Here is a 16169-nt window from a genome sequence, read left to right as displayed (position 1 = left end):
CCCAGTGATATGGTGGGTCTGCTTGCATTGATTATATTAACTAGTTAACAACACAGGCATGTTGTTCTTGGTGCTGTGTTGTGATCAAGCAGATTTGTGTGTAGATGACTTGCTTTTCACCTTTCAAAAGATATTGGAAACAATCTGTTTTGGTTCCTTTCAAATGAGAGCTACAATTCTTCATCAATCCGTAGCATGAATCTTTATTGAGATATAGCAGTGAACATGCTGTAACACTTTATAAATGGCTCTCATTACATGAGGCAAGTTATTATCTTTACATAAATGTAAACTGAAGCTGAGAGAGGGTCTGTGTTATAGATTGAATTATGTCTCTCTAAAATATGTGTCAACTTGGTTGGGGAACATTTCTCAGTATTACATAATTCCCTTCATTTTGTAACTTCATGTAATTATCTTATTTGTTGTAAATTCTAATGTTACACAGGCAGGGTTGCAGATAGTTGCGTTAATCAGGTAGGATGCCCTCTACAACTTTATGTTGTACTTGAGTCCGTTTGTCTCTCTCTCTCTCTTTTTTTTATAGGTGATAATTAACATTTATTCTTTTTTTTTTTTTAATCAAACAATTCAGTCAAGGTCACAAGGCCCCAAAATACAAAGACATGCAAATGCACACACATACCAAAATTTAAAAAAAAAAAAATGCAATTTAGGTCTCCTGTACTGAAGCTTGACTTGTTAAATGTAATATTATATTGATGCTTGAAATTTTTTACAGTAATTTTTTATTTCCTTTTATTCTAATTGTAATATCTGTGTAAATTCAAGACTGGTTTTAAAAAATTCTCCCTTTCCTCTCTCTCACCACAGGTAACCATCATAGAATGTTTCTTTTAGCATGAAAACCTTTTCTTAACTATTTATTATAGTAGTCTCATGCAATATTTATCCTTTTTTTTTTTAATGTTTCATTGGGAATTATGTGATAGTTTACATGAGAGAACATTAGCTTTACATTCATCCTATTGTATATCATTTCATTGCCGTGGTTACAATCCCCTCCATGCATCATCAACCAACCAAAGGGTTTACACTACAAGCGTAGTCAGCACACAGCCCCTCTCCCTCTCTGGGTCTAAAGCCCCCAGCCACTCCATCTCTCCATGTCATTGTCCCTGCCTCCATCTCTGGCATAACTGTTTCTCTGGGTAGGGTCCCATTCTTCGCTCTTCTCCCTTGATGGTCGCAAGGACCACCGCTCCTGGACTGCAAAGTCAATCACTCCCCTCCTTTTGCAACAAAAGGTCTACCTTTATATTTCCAACCCTCACAGTAAGTCCTAATAACAATTATTCACTATTGAACCACAAGAGACCTATCCCTATCTTCTTTCATCAGCCCCGCCCAGACAGATTGGATACTACTCAGTGGAGATTCTACCTTTCTCCGTGCCCTCTGGATCTAGGCTCCCTCTTGAAAGCTGGTAAGCCAGTGATTTCTTGCCTTTGTAGGCCCCCTTTTTGGGTAGCCAATGTCCAAGTTGCCCATCCCTGTCTACTCTGTGTATGGAGGGGGTGGGAATGATCCTTGCTGTAAAGATTTGTTCCCTCTTTTGAGCCACTGCATCCATAGGTTTAGGTCAAATTCATCAAATTGTATCAGATTACTCTTTTTATCCTCTTCTTTCTTCTTCTGGTTGAGCTCTGATCATCCAGTCATTGAAGCCAGGTCAAGTGGGTATTATCTGCAAGTGTGGATATTCTTGTGCATATGCCCTCTCTTCTTATCAGCTGGACACTTCACTCTCCACTCTAGTCCTCTGTGGCTATGTCACTGACTCTCGGCCCATGAGTCCCCAGGTCTTGCCACACTGCTGGCCAACCAGGTCTGCACCCAGGTTCACAGAAGTCTATTGAATGTTGTAGGGCTTAGCTGGCAGCATCATTGTTGTTTTTCCCTCACTTCCCCTTAACCGTGATGAATGTGGTCACCAATCAGAGAGCATGTCTACTCGTCCAAGTCAGTCTCTTTTGAGATATAAAAGAGAATAGACAAGCAAGTAGAAGATAAGTACCTACAACCACCAAGAACATGTCCCACCCCTACTACTGCCCCTTCCCTTATATGTGCTACTTCTGTGTCTAATCTGTTCTGTTTATAACTCAGAAGTGGTTAGGTTTAGGACACCCTATCCCGGTGTGGTGCTGTGGGAAAATGCACTAGACCGAAAGGTAGGTTTGAACCACAAGGTTGGCAGTTCAATTTCACCATCTGCTCCTTGGAAAGCCTATACAATGTTCCACTGCTATTCATAAGGTTTTCAGTGGCTAAACATTCTGACTTTTCTTCTTCCTAGTCTGTTTCAGTCTGAAAGCTCCACTGAAACTTATCCCCACTGGTATTTGGCATAACTTTCATCATGACAGTTACACATAAGCCACTACTGTATGACAAACTGACAGATGAGTGGTGGATAAATTTGTGTGTGTGCGTGAGGGCACAATTCAATCCATAACATGTTCTACCTTTTTGGTGCGATTCCCTCAGTTCCTGATGCTTTTACTCAGATCCAAATATGTAACTGTGCTATTATGGCATGATGCAGATTTCCTCCACTTTTTAAAAGTAACACTGTCTCTAAGGGCCAAAGTGTCTGTGAAGGTGTACTCGGAAAATGTAGATACAGCTCAGTCAGGATTATGTGAATTGGACCAGTGACTCTTTTTCTTTGTAGCACCCAGATGATAGCAGTAAGAGCTGTGACTTGCAGATTCTAGAGTTTGGGTGGTACAATTCAACCATGATTAGTTCATCTGCACATGAAGCCCATCAGAAACATTGCTTTAGAGTTGAATTGAGAGCAAAATTAGCAATTGATATCGAACTTCTAATCAGCTTTCAAAAATTTTGACTCATTGAAATAAAAATTCATTTCTGATTTTTTACTAATGCTTCTATGAAACACAGAGGATTATCCTAATTATTAAAAAGATATGCATTGTAAAATTAAAGCTATTTCTAAAATGTGAATCCAACATTTTCCTTCAGCGTGAAAAAATGAGATCTGGGGGTTATTTTACCATGAGGCAGCTGTTTCAAAATAGCTGATCCTGGAGGCAAAGGTGTGGCGCTATAGGATAAGCACTGGATCTTAAGGTAGGTTTGAACAGCGAGGTCAGTGGTTCATACTCAACAGCCACTTCTTAGAAACTGACTTGACAGCACTTAACAACAATGACAACAATTAAACTAGAGATGAAATTTCCATCATAACAAACAAAACTGTGGCCACAGTTTAAATCACCTTCTCATATCTTAGCATAAAGTGTTTTTTATGCGCTTGAGAAATTTTCAGTATTTTGTATTATTTATTAAGAAGAAGGGAGGGTTAGTGGAAAGGGGAAGTAGCTAAGAATGTAAATTATTAACCACGAGGGTAAGGAAGATAACATTTTGTGTCTGGGCCAGACTCAGAGAAGAAGTCTCCGAATCACAGACAGTGAAAACATCAGGATCTGTCTTCATCTTCTGCTCACTCTGGCTGCTCTACTTTTTCCTGGTTAATCCTTCAAAATTCACTCCTTGCTGACATTCAGGTCTCAGGAGGTACCCAGAGATGTAAAACCTCATACCAGGTCTTCCTGGCTCTTACGACAGGAAAGGAAAGGTGATAGATCACCTCAGAGGGGTTTGGAACTGAGTGAGGATTTGTTAATGAAGCTATCATTAGGAAAAAAAAAAAAAAAGCAAATCAACAAAAACAGTCAGAAGCTGAAGTCACACTTGAGGAGTTAGGGTTTCTTATCCCAGATTTTTTTCTTAGACTCTAAAAGGGTCAAGGCCAAATCTCCCTGTCTGTGGTGGGAGGTGACTAGGCTCAGTGAAGGTAGGTGAAGAGAAATTCTTAGACCTTTTAAACTTAATCCTTATGTCAGCCCCTTCTCTCTATTTATATTACCATTTGCCAGCTCTCACTTGGGTTACTTCAGTAACTCTCAGCTATTTTTCCTGCCTCTGGTCTGGCCCTTTGCTAGATCAGTATCTTCATTATAGCCAAAACAATCTTTCCAGAACATCAATAGAATTTTGCTCTTCCTTTGCTTACAGTCTTTCCACAGTGCCTCACAGAAGGCAGAGGAAGGGGTAGGTTGCTGATCTTTTTCTCTTCCATTTCTGCTGCTGCTTCTCAAGGTTCATTTCCACATGACCCTGCCTGCCTCCCCAGGCTCATCTCTCTCAACACCCCTCTTTTACATACCACATTCACCCCAGATCTATGTATTCATGTACAATTACCTGAACAAATGCTGCTGTATCTCACCTTTATCTTTAGGTGTTTTCTCTGACTCATATCGTCTATGTCCAACTGGCTCTATCCCCTACTCACTCCATCCCTTCCAATTTTGCCCAGTTCATCCTTTAAATTCACTCCAAGCATTGTTTTTTTTCTGGGTAACGTTCCCTGATTATCCATCTCCCACCCTACAAATTTCAAAGCTGACTGTCTTTGTTTTTAATTCAACTTTAAATTATTAGTTCTCCCATACATCCATTTGTGAGAAATAATTCTCAGGATGGTCCATCTTTAGTAATAAGGGGGTCCAGAAAGTTGCCTATTGAGATTGTTGGCTGGTGTTTGTTACAACAGAGGCTGATTGATATACCTGGGGTATGTGAGTGGGATGAATTGGGGGAAGGGGAAAGGAACCTGTTGGAGAAGTAGGAACTTTTAATAAGAATGCAACCATCAAGGGGAAGTAGGCCATCTGGGAACATGGTTAACCCTGTAGAATTCAGTCAATAAGGAACTGGGGGATGGACTTTTGAGCTAGGAGATAAAATTATTTGCAAAATGGTTGTGCAGTACATCTGCCTGTGTCTTCTGGGTTTGGTGCTTGATTTTGCAAAATCAAATTTGAAAAGTCTTACTCTTGCTAAAATGAGTACAGATTGGATTTCTTGATCGTTTGTCATTAAGCACTTGTGATAACACATCAGTGACCTCATATGGGATAAGGTAGTCTGCCCCAGTTCTCCCTACAGAGACCCACGGGGTGAGGTCCTAGTCAGGGGTTTATATTGACCCACCAGTAACCAAGAGGGACCAAGGCAGTTTCCGGGGTATTGGCAACATTTCTCATACATTTGAATAAAATTATAAAATTCAAAATCATATTTAAAAAAAGTAAAAAAAATATCTGCACTAAGAAGGATAAAAATTTTAGGAAGAGATCTGGTTGCTATGTTTGCTGAAAAAAATTGCAGGTATACTTCAGAGATATGTGGGTTTAGTTCCAGACCACAGCCATAAAGTAAATGTTGCAATAAAGCCAGTCACATACATTTCTTAGCTTTCCAGACCTGATCAAAATTATATGTACACTATACTATCATCTATTAAGTGTATAATAGCATTATGAAACAGTTTTAAATATTGCAAGAATTACCAAAATGTAACACAGAGTCATACAGTGAGCAGATGATGTTGGAAAACTAGTGCTGCTAGATTTGCTCTACACAGTTGCCACAAACTTTCAATCGGTAAAAAAATGTAATTATCTGTGAGGTGAAATAAAGCAAAGAGCAATAAAAGGAGGTATACCTTTAGTGATGTCCATATATTTGTAACTCAAACTTGTGAAGAGCAATGAAGGAGATATGCCTGTCACTATGCCTTTATATTTGTAAATCCAACATGTTTCAGTCTCTCCATTTCTCTATAGTCTTAATTTTTTTTTTTGTAGGTTAAAACTCCAAGATAGATTATGAAAACTGTTGAAGATTTTTACACAGCACTTCGGAAAACCATCCCCCCAGGAGTTCCTCCCTAGTTTGATCTTTTTAACAGAAGGCAGGGGGTCACTGATGACAGCCTCACAGGTTCATTGAAGATCTTAAAAGGAAAGCAGAACAAGAAAAGAAAAAAGCAGATCCCTTCTCTCAACTTTTGGCCTAATGAATGAACCAGTGCATATCTTTTAAAAAAGAATTTCAAGGATATGTTGGAATTTATATGGCTAACAAAAGTATAATTGGAATAATATATTATACCAAAGATTTTTGTCTTGTATATAAGTGTGATTGACTATTTCTGGCACTGTGGGTTAATGCACCAAACTGCAAAGCCATTTGAACTGCAACATTGGCTGTTCAAGCTCACCAACTGCTCCTTGGAAACCCTATACAGGGTTGCTATGGATCAGAACTGACTCGATGGCACTTCACAACACAACAACAACATATTTATAATCCAAATAATAAAATGCCAAGAACAAAAAGAAGCTCGTTTATTGGTTAGAGAATAAGTCAATGGGCATCTATATAGAGATATACCTCTAGTGGTATATCTAGGAGCTCTGGTAACATAGTGGGTTATGTGTTGGATTGCTAACTTCAAGGCCAGCAGTTTAAATTCACCAGCCGATGCAAGGGAGAAAGATGAGGCTTTCTGTTACCATAAAGATTTACAGCCTAGTAAACCCTACACAGAGTCACTATGAGTTGAGAACTGACTCAGGCATGGCATGCAGCAGCAGGGGTTAGTGGTATATGGGGAGTCCTTGGGTGGTGTAAATGGTTAATGCACTTGACTGCTCACTGAAAAGTTAGAAGCTTAGAGACACCTCAGAAGAAAGACCTAAAGATGTAATTCTGAAAAGCCAACCATTGGAAACCCTGGGGGCACAGTTCTATGTAGACACACATGGACCATCATGGGTCAGGGTCAAATTGATGGTGACTGGTTTTAGTGGTATATGGTTTACATTTTAGCCAATTCATTCTTCATTGTATTAAAAATAGCTCTCTAGATCTCGTATCATGGGAAAACGCATGAAAGAATAAAAGACTAATACTCAGAACAGAATTTAAGGAGATTCTTAACAAACTAGGTTTTCATCTGAAACTGTGGTGTTTGAAAACTTTGGCAATGGTAACTTTTAAGTTTCCTTTGGTTTCACTTATCATAGAACAAATATCAGCCTCACATATCAACCTCCTGACATTGCCAAGAAAAAAAAATGTGATATCCATAAAAAGACAGCAGAAAGAAAGAAAGAAAAAAAAGATAATCAGTACCTTGACTTTGTTGGACTTTAAATGTGCTGGACATTGAAGCAATCCAGATAAGTCAGAATACAGAGTCCTGAGACAGGGAGCTCTTCATGTCTGCTCTTGCCCTTGTTTTTCTTTCAGTATTGATCCCAGTACCTAACATGTGTCTGACATGTGGTAGAGACTCAGTAAATGTTTGTTGAACTGGCCTTAGTCCTAGGCTGGCTTTGTAATACTCCTTAGTTTTTCCCTTGTTAGTTATGACTCTGCCGATGCTTCTGACTCTGCTTTGAGTTCTGATCAGCTCTAAACTAGTTTCAACACAGTAATCATGAAGGCCTTTTATTGAGGACCTATTAATTACCATATACTGTACTAGACTCTCTATACAATATATCACTTATTCCCCAACAATTCTGTAAGGTAAGCATTATTGTTTTTATTTTATAAGTGAAGAAAAAGAGGCTGAGAGTTAAATTACAAGAGTTTACAAATTGAAGTTAGACAAAGACTTAGAGCTTAAGTGTCTAAGTACAGAACCTGTGCTGGTGAAACATCATGCTTACTTAGCCTGTTGCTTAATATGCTTCTGTTTCTGATCTTGACCTCAAGCTAAATATGATTCATTTATGTTGGATAAAAGAAAGGGCAGAATAAAACAACAAAAAGGTTTATCTTCTAATACCCAAGCATGAACAGTAGATGTATTTCTCTATAATTAAGTACAAAAGGATATATGTATTGATATTTTTTGAAACAAAAAATTGGAATGTATGTTCTTCTAAAAAAATTTAAAGAATTGCTCATTTTAAGGTGATCAGACAACTAGTGCGGTGCTGTAGGTTAATGAGCCCAAACTGCAAAGTCGTTTGAATTGCAAGGTCGACGGTTAAGCTCACCAACCTCACCTTGGAAACCCTATACAACGTCACTATGGTTCTGAACCGAATCGACTGCACTTAACAACAACAACATACATAAATACATTTTGTGTATTTGAGAAAATATCCGAGACTGACTCTGAGCTTAACAGACAATGTTGTTATTGTTAAGTATTGTGGAGTGGGTTCCGACTTATAGTGAACCTGTACAGGGTTTCCGAGGCTGTAAATCTTAACGGGAGCAGAACGCTTCATCTTTCTCCCGTGGAACAGCTGGTAGTTTTGGTAGTTTCGAACTGCTAATCTTGTGGTTCGCAGCCAATTCATAACCACAACGCTACCAGAGCTCCTTAGCTCCTTATGTGTGTGTGTGTGTGTGTGTGTGTGTGTGTATATATATATATATATATATACATATGGAGAGAGAGAGAGAGAGCGCCTCTGGTAGCGTAATGAGTTGGGCTGCCAACCTCAAGGTCAGCAGTTCGAAACTTTCTCCGCTGAAGAAAGATGAGGCATTCTGTTCCTGTAAAGATCTGCAGTCTTGGAAACCCTTTGCAGGGTCACTATGAGTTGGAACCGACCCTTTGCAGGGTTACTATGAGTTAGAACTGACTCCAAGGTACTTAACAACAATAAATATATATATTTAAGTCAACTTTCTTAATAAATCAAAATTAGGCCATCCAAAGTAAAATTGAAAAGAGAATTTCGCAGTTAAATGAGGGACAGTGGACTGGGGTCTCGTTAATTTGTACTGCTACCACCACACCCACCAATGAGCATGCTGTCTCTAGTATTCATGCTGTCCCAACTTGGTCAAAAGGCCTTCCCATTATTTTCTGAGGCACAGTTGTGAAAAAGCCTGCCTGTTTTCAAAAGACTTTAGAAAAAGTCAACAGATCATAAAGGAGAAATAAAAAGACATAGAGTGTAATAATTTGAGTAGGGTTTATCAGGTACAGCTTGTCTCAAGAGTTCACAGGTCCTTGTGTACTCCGCATGGAATTCTGAGGAAAATGAGAGGTCTGTCTCAAATGAAAGCAAACACTAGCTTCATGTGCACCAATCTGGATTGCCCTCTCAGGCACCTAAGCTAAATAGGGACACTAGAGTTCCCCAGATTGCCCTCATACATCTGGATTATTGTGTGATGAAATACATTTTCCCTTCCTGACTAATATTGGAAGTGATATTGCCAGTTGTTTTTTTTAGGTGCTGTTAAGTCGGGCCCCAGTAGAACAAAACACTGCCTGGTCCTGTGCCATCCTCACATGGTTGTTACGTTTGAGCCCATTGTTGCAGCCACTTTATCAGTCCATTTTTTTGGTGGTCTTCCTCTTTTTTGCTAACCCTTCACTTCATGAACCATGTTTTATCTAGGGATTGGTCCCTACTGATAATAGTCCAACGTGTGAGAGATGAAATCTCACTATCCTGGCTTCTAAGGAGCATTCTGGCAGTAATTCTTCCAATATAAGTTTGTCTGTTCTTCTGGCAGTCATGGTACTTTCAGTGTTTTTCTCTAACACCATAACTCAAATGTATCAATTCTTCTACAGTCTTCCTTATTCACTGTCCAACTTTCACATGCATATGGGACAATAGAAAATACCATGGCTTGGGTCAGGCGCACCTTAATCCTCAGGCTGATATTTTTGCTCTTGAACATTTTGAGGCAGCAGATTTGTCTAATGCAAACTATTGTTTGATTTCTAGGCTGCTACTTTAGTGAATGTTGATTGTGCTTGCAAACAGAATGGAGTATGTGATAACTTCAATCCTTTCTAAAATTATCATAATGTTATTTATTGATTCAGTTGTGAGGATTTTTGTTTCCTTTACACCTAGGAGCAATCTTAGGCTGCAGTTTTTTGATCATCATCAGCCAGTATTTTAAGTCCTTTTCTCTTTCAGCAAGACAGATTGACTTATCTATGTATCACAGATTTTTAATGACTCAATTTCTCCAATTCTGATGCCATGTTCTTTTTCATGTAATCCAGCTTCTCTGGTTATTTGCTCAGCATATAAATTGAATAAGTAATGGTGAAAGATTGTAACCTGACACACACCTTTCCTGATCGTAAACCATTTAGTGTTTCCTTCCTCTGTTCAAACAACTGCCTCTCATATGTACAGGTTCCTCATGAGCACAATTAAGTGTTCTAGAACACTCATTCTCTGAATGCTGTTCATAGCATGTCATAATTACACAGTCAAAAACCTTTGTATAATCAATAAAGTACAAGTAAACAACGTTCTGGTATTCTCTGCTTTTAGTCAATGTCCATCTGATGTCAGCAATGATATACCTAGTTTCAAGTGCTCTTCTGAATCTGGCTTGAATTGCTGGCACTTTTCTGCCAATGTACTATTGCAATCATTTTTGAATTATCTTCAGCAAACTTTTACTTGTATGTGATGTGAATGATATTGTTAGATGATTTCCACATTCTGTTGGGTCACCTTTGTTTGGAATGGGCACAAATGTGGGACTCTTCCAAATAGTTGTCTAGATAGGTAGCATTCAAATTGCTTGGCGTAGATAAGTGTACGCCTCCAGGGCTGCATTGGTTCTTGATCATATGCTACCTCTTGAAATGGTTGAACACTGACTCTGTGGAAACCTTTCATCTTATTTTGATGCTTTCTACCTAAAGAATATTTTGCCTATTGTTGTAGTTGTTGTTAGGTGCCATCGAGTCGGTATTGACCCATAGCAACCTTATGCACAGCAGAATGAAACACTGCCCGATCCTGGGCCAACCTCACTACTGTTGCCATGCTTGAGTCCATCGATGCTGCCACTTGGCCAATCCATCTCGTTGGGGGTCTTCCTCTTTTTCTCTGACCCTCCACCTTAGCAAACATGATATCCTTCTCCAGTGACTGGTCCCTCCTGACAATATGTCTGAAGTATGAGAGACGAAGTTTGGCCATCTTGGTCTCCAAGGAGCACTCTGGCTGCACCTTTTCCAATATGGATCTATTGGTTCTTTTGGCAGCCCATGACACTTTCAATATTCTCCTCTAACACCATAACTCAAAAGCATCAATTTTACTATGGTCTTCCTTATTCACTGTCCAACCCTCACATGCATATGAGGTTATTGAAAATACCATGGCTTGGGTCAGGCACACCTTAGTCCTCAAGCTGACATCTTTGCTCTTCAACACTTTAAAAAGATCTTGTGCAGCAAATTTGCCTAATGCAATACGTCATTTGATTTCTTGACTGCTGCTTCCATGAGTGTTGATAGTTGATCCAAAAAGAATGAAGTCCTTGACAAATTCAATCTTTTCTCCTTTAATAAGAATGTTGTTTATTGGTCCAGTGGTGAGGATTTTTGTTTTCTTTACATTGAGATGTAATCCATATTGAAGGCTGTGCTCTTTGATTTTCATCAGTAAATATTTTAAGTCCTCTTCACTTTCAGCAAACAAGGTTGTATCATCTACATATCGCAGATTGTTAATGAGTCTTCCTTCAATCCTGATGCAGAATCCTTCAATATTGCAAGTCGAGGCTCAAATATTTTCTTCAGTTTCTCTAGCTTGAAAAATGCTGAACATGTTCTTTCCTTTTGGTTTTCTAACTCCAGATCTTTGCACATTTTATTACAATACTTGATTCAAGCGGCCCTTTGACATATGGTGTTTAGTTCCTTTACTTCCTCATTTCTCCTATTTTCTTTAACTTCTCTATGCTCAAGAGCAAGTTTAAGATTCTCTTTCTGACAAATAATGTGGTCTTTTCTTTCTTTCCTGTCTTTTTAATAACCTTTTGTTTTATTCCTGTGTGTTGTTCTTGATATCATCCCACAACTCTTCTGGTTTTCTGTCAGGTGCATCCAATGCAACTAATCTGTTCTTGAGATGATCTCTAAATTGAAGTAGAATCTAATCAATGTCATATTTGGGCTCTAAGGGACTTGCTTTAATTTTTTTCATCTTCAACCTGAACTTGCATATGAGCAATTGATGATCTGTCTCACGGTCTGCCCCTGGACTTGTCTTGGCTGATGATAATTGAGCTTTTCCACTGTGCCTTACCACAGAATTCGTCAATTTGATTACTGTGTATTCTATCTGGTAAGATCCATGTGTATAGTCACTTTTTATGTTGCTTAAAAAAGGTATTTGCAATGAATAAGTTGTTGGTCTTGCAAAATTCTATCATGCAGTCTCCAGCATCATTTCCATCACCAAGGTCATATGTATCCTTCTTCTTTGTTTCCAACGTTTGCATTTCAGTCACCAGTAATTATCAGTTCATCTTGATTACATGTTGATCCATTTCAGACTGAAGAAGCTGGTAGAATTATTCAATTTCATCATCACTGGCTTTAGTGATTGGCATGTAAATTTGAATAATAGTAGTATTAACTGGTCTTCCTTGTAGGTATATGGATATTATCCTATAGCAGACAGCATTGTACTTTAAATTAGGTCTTGAAATGTTCTTTTTGATGATGAATGTGATGCCATTCCTCTTGAATATGTTGCTCCCATCAGAGTAAACCATATGATTGTCAGATTCAAAATGGCCAGTTCAGTTTATTTCAGCTCACTAATGCTTAGCATAGGAGCTCTGGTAGCGTAGTGGTTACGAATCGGGCTGCGAACCTTAAGGTCAGCGGTTCGAAACTACCAGCAGCTCCGTGGGAGAAAGATGAGGCTTTCTACTCCCGTAAAGATTTACACCCTCGGAAACCCTGTACAGGGTTGCTATGGGTCGGAACCGACTCGACGGCACTTAACAACAACAATGCTTAGCATATCGATCTTTATGCATCCTAATTCATTTTTCACAACTTTCAATTTTCCTAGATTCATACTTCATACAGCTCATGTTCCAATTATTAATGGGTATTTTGCAACTGTTGCCTCTAATTTTGGGTTTTGCACCATCAGCAAATGAAGGTCCTGAAAGCTTTGCTCCATTTGTATCATTATGGTCCACTCTACTTTGAGGAGACAACCCTTCCCTAGTTGTATTTTGAGTGCTTTCTAACGGAAAGGGCTCATCTCCCAGCACAATATCTGACAATGTTCTGCTGCTTTCATGTTTTCAGTGGCTAAACATTCAGAAGTGATCTGCCTTTCCTTCTTTTTCATCTGTCTTCATCTGGAAACTCTGCTGAAACTCATCCACCATGGGTGACCCTGCTGGTATTTAAAATGCCAGGGGCATAGCTTCCACATCACAGCCACAGACAAGCCACCACAGTGTGACAAACTGACAGATGAGTGATGGAAATGGTATATTAGAAAAAAAACAACAACAATTTTTTAAAAAGCCAACATTGAGTAGAAAAAAATAAAAGCATAAAAGTGCTGTAAAATATGTGAAAAGACTAAACATTTATTTCTATTGCAATATTCTTTGGGAGTTCCCTAGTCTCAACTGGTCCAGGAAGGCTGTTTGGTTTTGTTTTAGAAATTTGAGGTTCTGTTCCACATTTTTACATTTTACATTCTAACAAGATGCATCTATCGTGACTCTTGTCAAAATAGCCGATAGTGATAACTGGGTACCATCTAGCTCTTCTGGTCTCATTCTCTGAAATTCTTTACAAAAAGAAAAACAAACAAACACAGCAAGAACCAAACCTATGGGTTGTATAGAAACATTATAAAGTAGAGGAATATCTGATCTCTTTCTTGGAGGCTGAAAAGATTTCCTGTCAGTCTTGAACAAATCTGCCTTTCATTTGAAGAAGAAATACTTTGAAAATTTCTTTAAAAGGTGCAACCTTATAAACAGTCCAAGTGTTATTGATTATTGGGATTTCCTGAGAAACTTCCAAGAGTGCAGTGAAGAGGGGATTGTGCACAAAGTGCTCTCCAAGCTCAGGTAGAGGCTGCATGGAATCACCATATTCTTACTGCCCTTCTTCTAATCCTACTGTGGGAGAATGATTAGAGTTTCTGCTCTAGTAAACATTTAGGACTTTGGAAACCCAATACAGGGTTTCTATGAGTTGGAACAATGAGGAGAAGACATCAAAGCAAAAAGAAACCAAGAGTGTTCTAGTCAGAAAGAACATGTGCAAATGTCTAGACAATACACAACCAGTTGAAGGCAGTTGGGCTCCTGGAGACCCTTACAGTGTCAGAGTAAAACTGGTAAGTAGATGTTCAATAACTGCTTTATCTGAAGTAGATTGCTAGGATTTGCTTCTGATGAATCTCTGGGTGGTTTCAAATTTCCAACTTTTTGGTTAGCAGCTGAACACATGACCCATTTCCACCACGCAGGGACTCCAGGCAAGAGTAGGAGAAAAGAACATTAAGAGATGATGTGCTGAGGAGGCACACAAAAACAGGACTACAAAGGACTCTGGGATTTATGCTAATGAGCATGAACTTAATACAGAGGGCAGTAGGGAACCATTGGAGAGTGTTCAGTGTAGATCAGACAAGATAGAAATTGAGGGAGCTTTCTCTGGCTTCAGTATACAAATGGATCAAAGGGGATCACACTTGGTTGAGAGAACCCGTTTACATGGCTGTAGTTGTTGTAAATGCCATCAAGTCTGTTCCGAATCATAGCAACCCTGTACAGGGTTTCTGAGAAGTGTCTGATGGCTTTGAACTGGCGACTTTGTGGTTGGTTAGCAGTCCGGTGTTTATCCTACATGGTTGCTACAGTGAGTGAAATGTACACGCACAGACATAATCAATGTGAGGCTATGCTTATACAATGGACTTAAGTTTTTCTGTTAATATGCCATGATTTTTTTTTACTGTTTTCTCATTTCAGTAAAAATTCTTCATAATCACTTTTTAATGGCTGCATAGTATTTTATTATATGGATAATCCATATTTTGACTCGTTTTTGTTGTTGTTTTGAGCCCTGGTGGTTCTGTGAGGTAAGTGTTGGGCTGCTAACCACCAGGTCAGCAGTTGAAACCCACCAGCTGCTCCTCAGGAGAAAGATGAGGCTGTCTACTATCATAAAGATTTACAGTCCTGGAAACCTTCTATAAGGTGGCTATGAGTCAAAATCGACTTGGTGGCAGTGGTGTTTTTTGGAGTTTTGGTCTGGTTTTAAAGATTTTTCCTAAGATTTTGTTATTCTAAGAAGGATGAACATTTTGGTACAAAGATCCTTATTTACATTAAAAAAAAATAGACTCCTAAATGTTAAGATTACACCGATCTCTGTTACAGAGGGCAGAAGAGATACAAAAGTAAAAATTATACGTAATAGGAGAGGAAATGTTTGCAGAGTTTTGTGTGAATATATAGCAGTTTTACTTTGTCCTTAAACACCACTCTGGGTTATAGATTTTCTGAAGAAAGTACAAGCTAATATGTACATCCTCTATGTTGCATTGGACAGGAAAGGATGTGGAGTTCCACAGTATACTGCTCCATCCAGGCAAAAGGTCAAGTGCTGCAGAAGGACAGAGATAAAAATAAAGTGTGTCACTGAGGAAAATGAAGTTCAGGCAGAGCCTGGGGAGTGAATCATGCCAAATAGCACTTTCATATCCTACCATAGGCTATGCCAAGGAAGTCAATCTGGTTCTTATATGAAATTAAGTCATAAGAATACTAATAATTTTAGTAACAGCTTGGAGTAGTTTCCTTCCTGTAGCATTTTTGTTCTCAAAGTCCATCTTCCCTTGTACCATCTTGGGCCAGGCTGCATGTTATTCATTAAGGCAGGTCTCTAGGAAGACATAACAGTCACCACAAAAGCGAGGAACCTAATGGCTGAGCCTCTCTGAGAGTATATCAATGGATGCAGTAGGACATGTTGTTATTAGGTGTCATCAAGTTGGTTCCAACTCATAGAGACCCTGTATTGATTTTCCAGAGTCGTAAATGTTTACTGAAGTAGAAGCTCTCATCATTCTCCCACAGTACGATTAGTGGATTAGAAGAAGGGCAGTAAGAATATGGTGATTCAATGCAGCCTCTACCTGAGCTTGGAGAGCACTTTGTGCACAATCCCCTCTTCACTGCACTCTTGGAAGTTTCTCAGGAAATCCCAATAATCAGTAACATTTGGATTGTTTATAAGGTTGCACCTTTTAAAGAAAGTATTTCTTCTTCAGATGAAAGACAGATTTGTTCAAGACTGACAGGAAATCTTTTCAGCCTCCAAGAGAGATCAGATCTACTTTATAACATTATAAAGTTCTACTTTATAATGTTTCTATACAACCCATAGGTTTGGTTCTTGCTGTGTTTGTTTGTTTTTCTTTTTGTAAAGAGTTTCAGAGAATGAGACCAGAAAAACTAATGGTACCCAG

General features: G+C 38.8%; 1 pseudogene; it reads left to right on the top strand.

Moving 5' to 3' along the window:
• Window positions 1-16169, top strand: part of LOC102839254 — a 56600-nt pseudogene that overhangs the window by 1862 nt on the left and 38569 nt on the right.

Source organism: Chrysochloris asiatica, unplaced genomic scaffold, assembly GCF_000296735.1.
Source record: "Chrysochloris asiatica unplaced genomic scaffold, ChrAsi1.0 scaffold00011, whole genome shotgun sequence".
In the NCBI taxonomy this organism is placed as follows: Eukaryota; Metazoa; Chordata; class Mammalia; order Afrosoricida; family Chrysochloridae; genus Chrysochloris; species Chrysochloris asiatica.
Note: the sequence above shows the minus strand (reverse complement) of the source record. Positions and strands in the feature narration are given on the sequence as shown.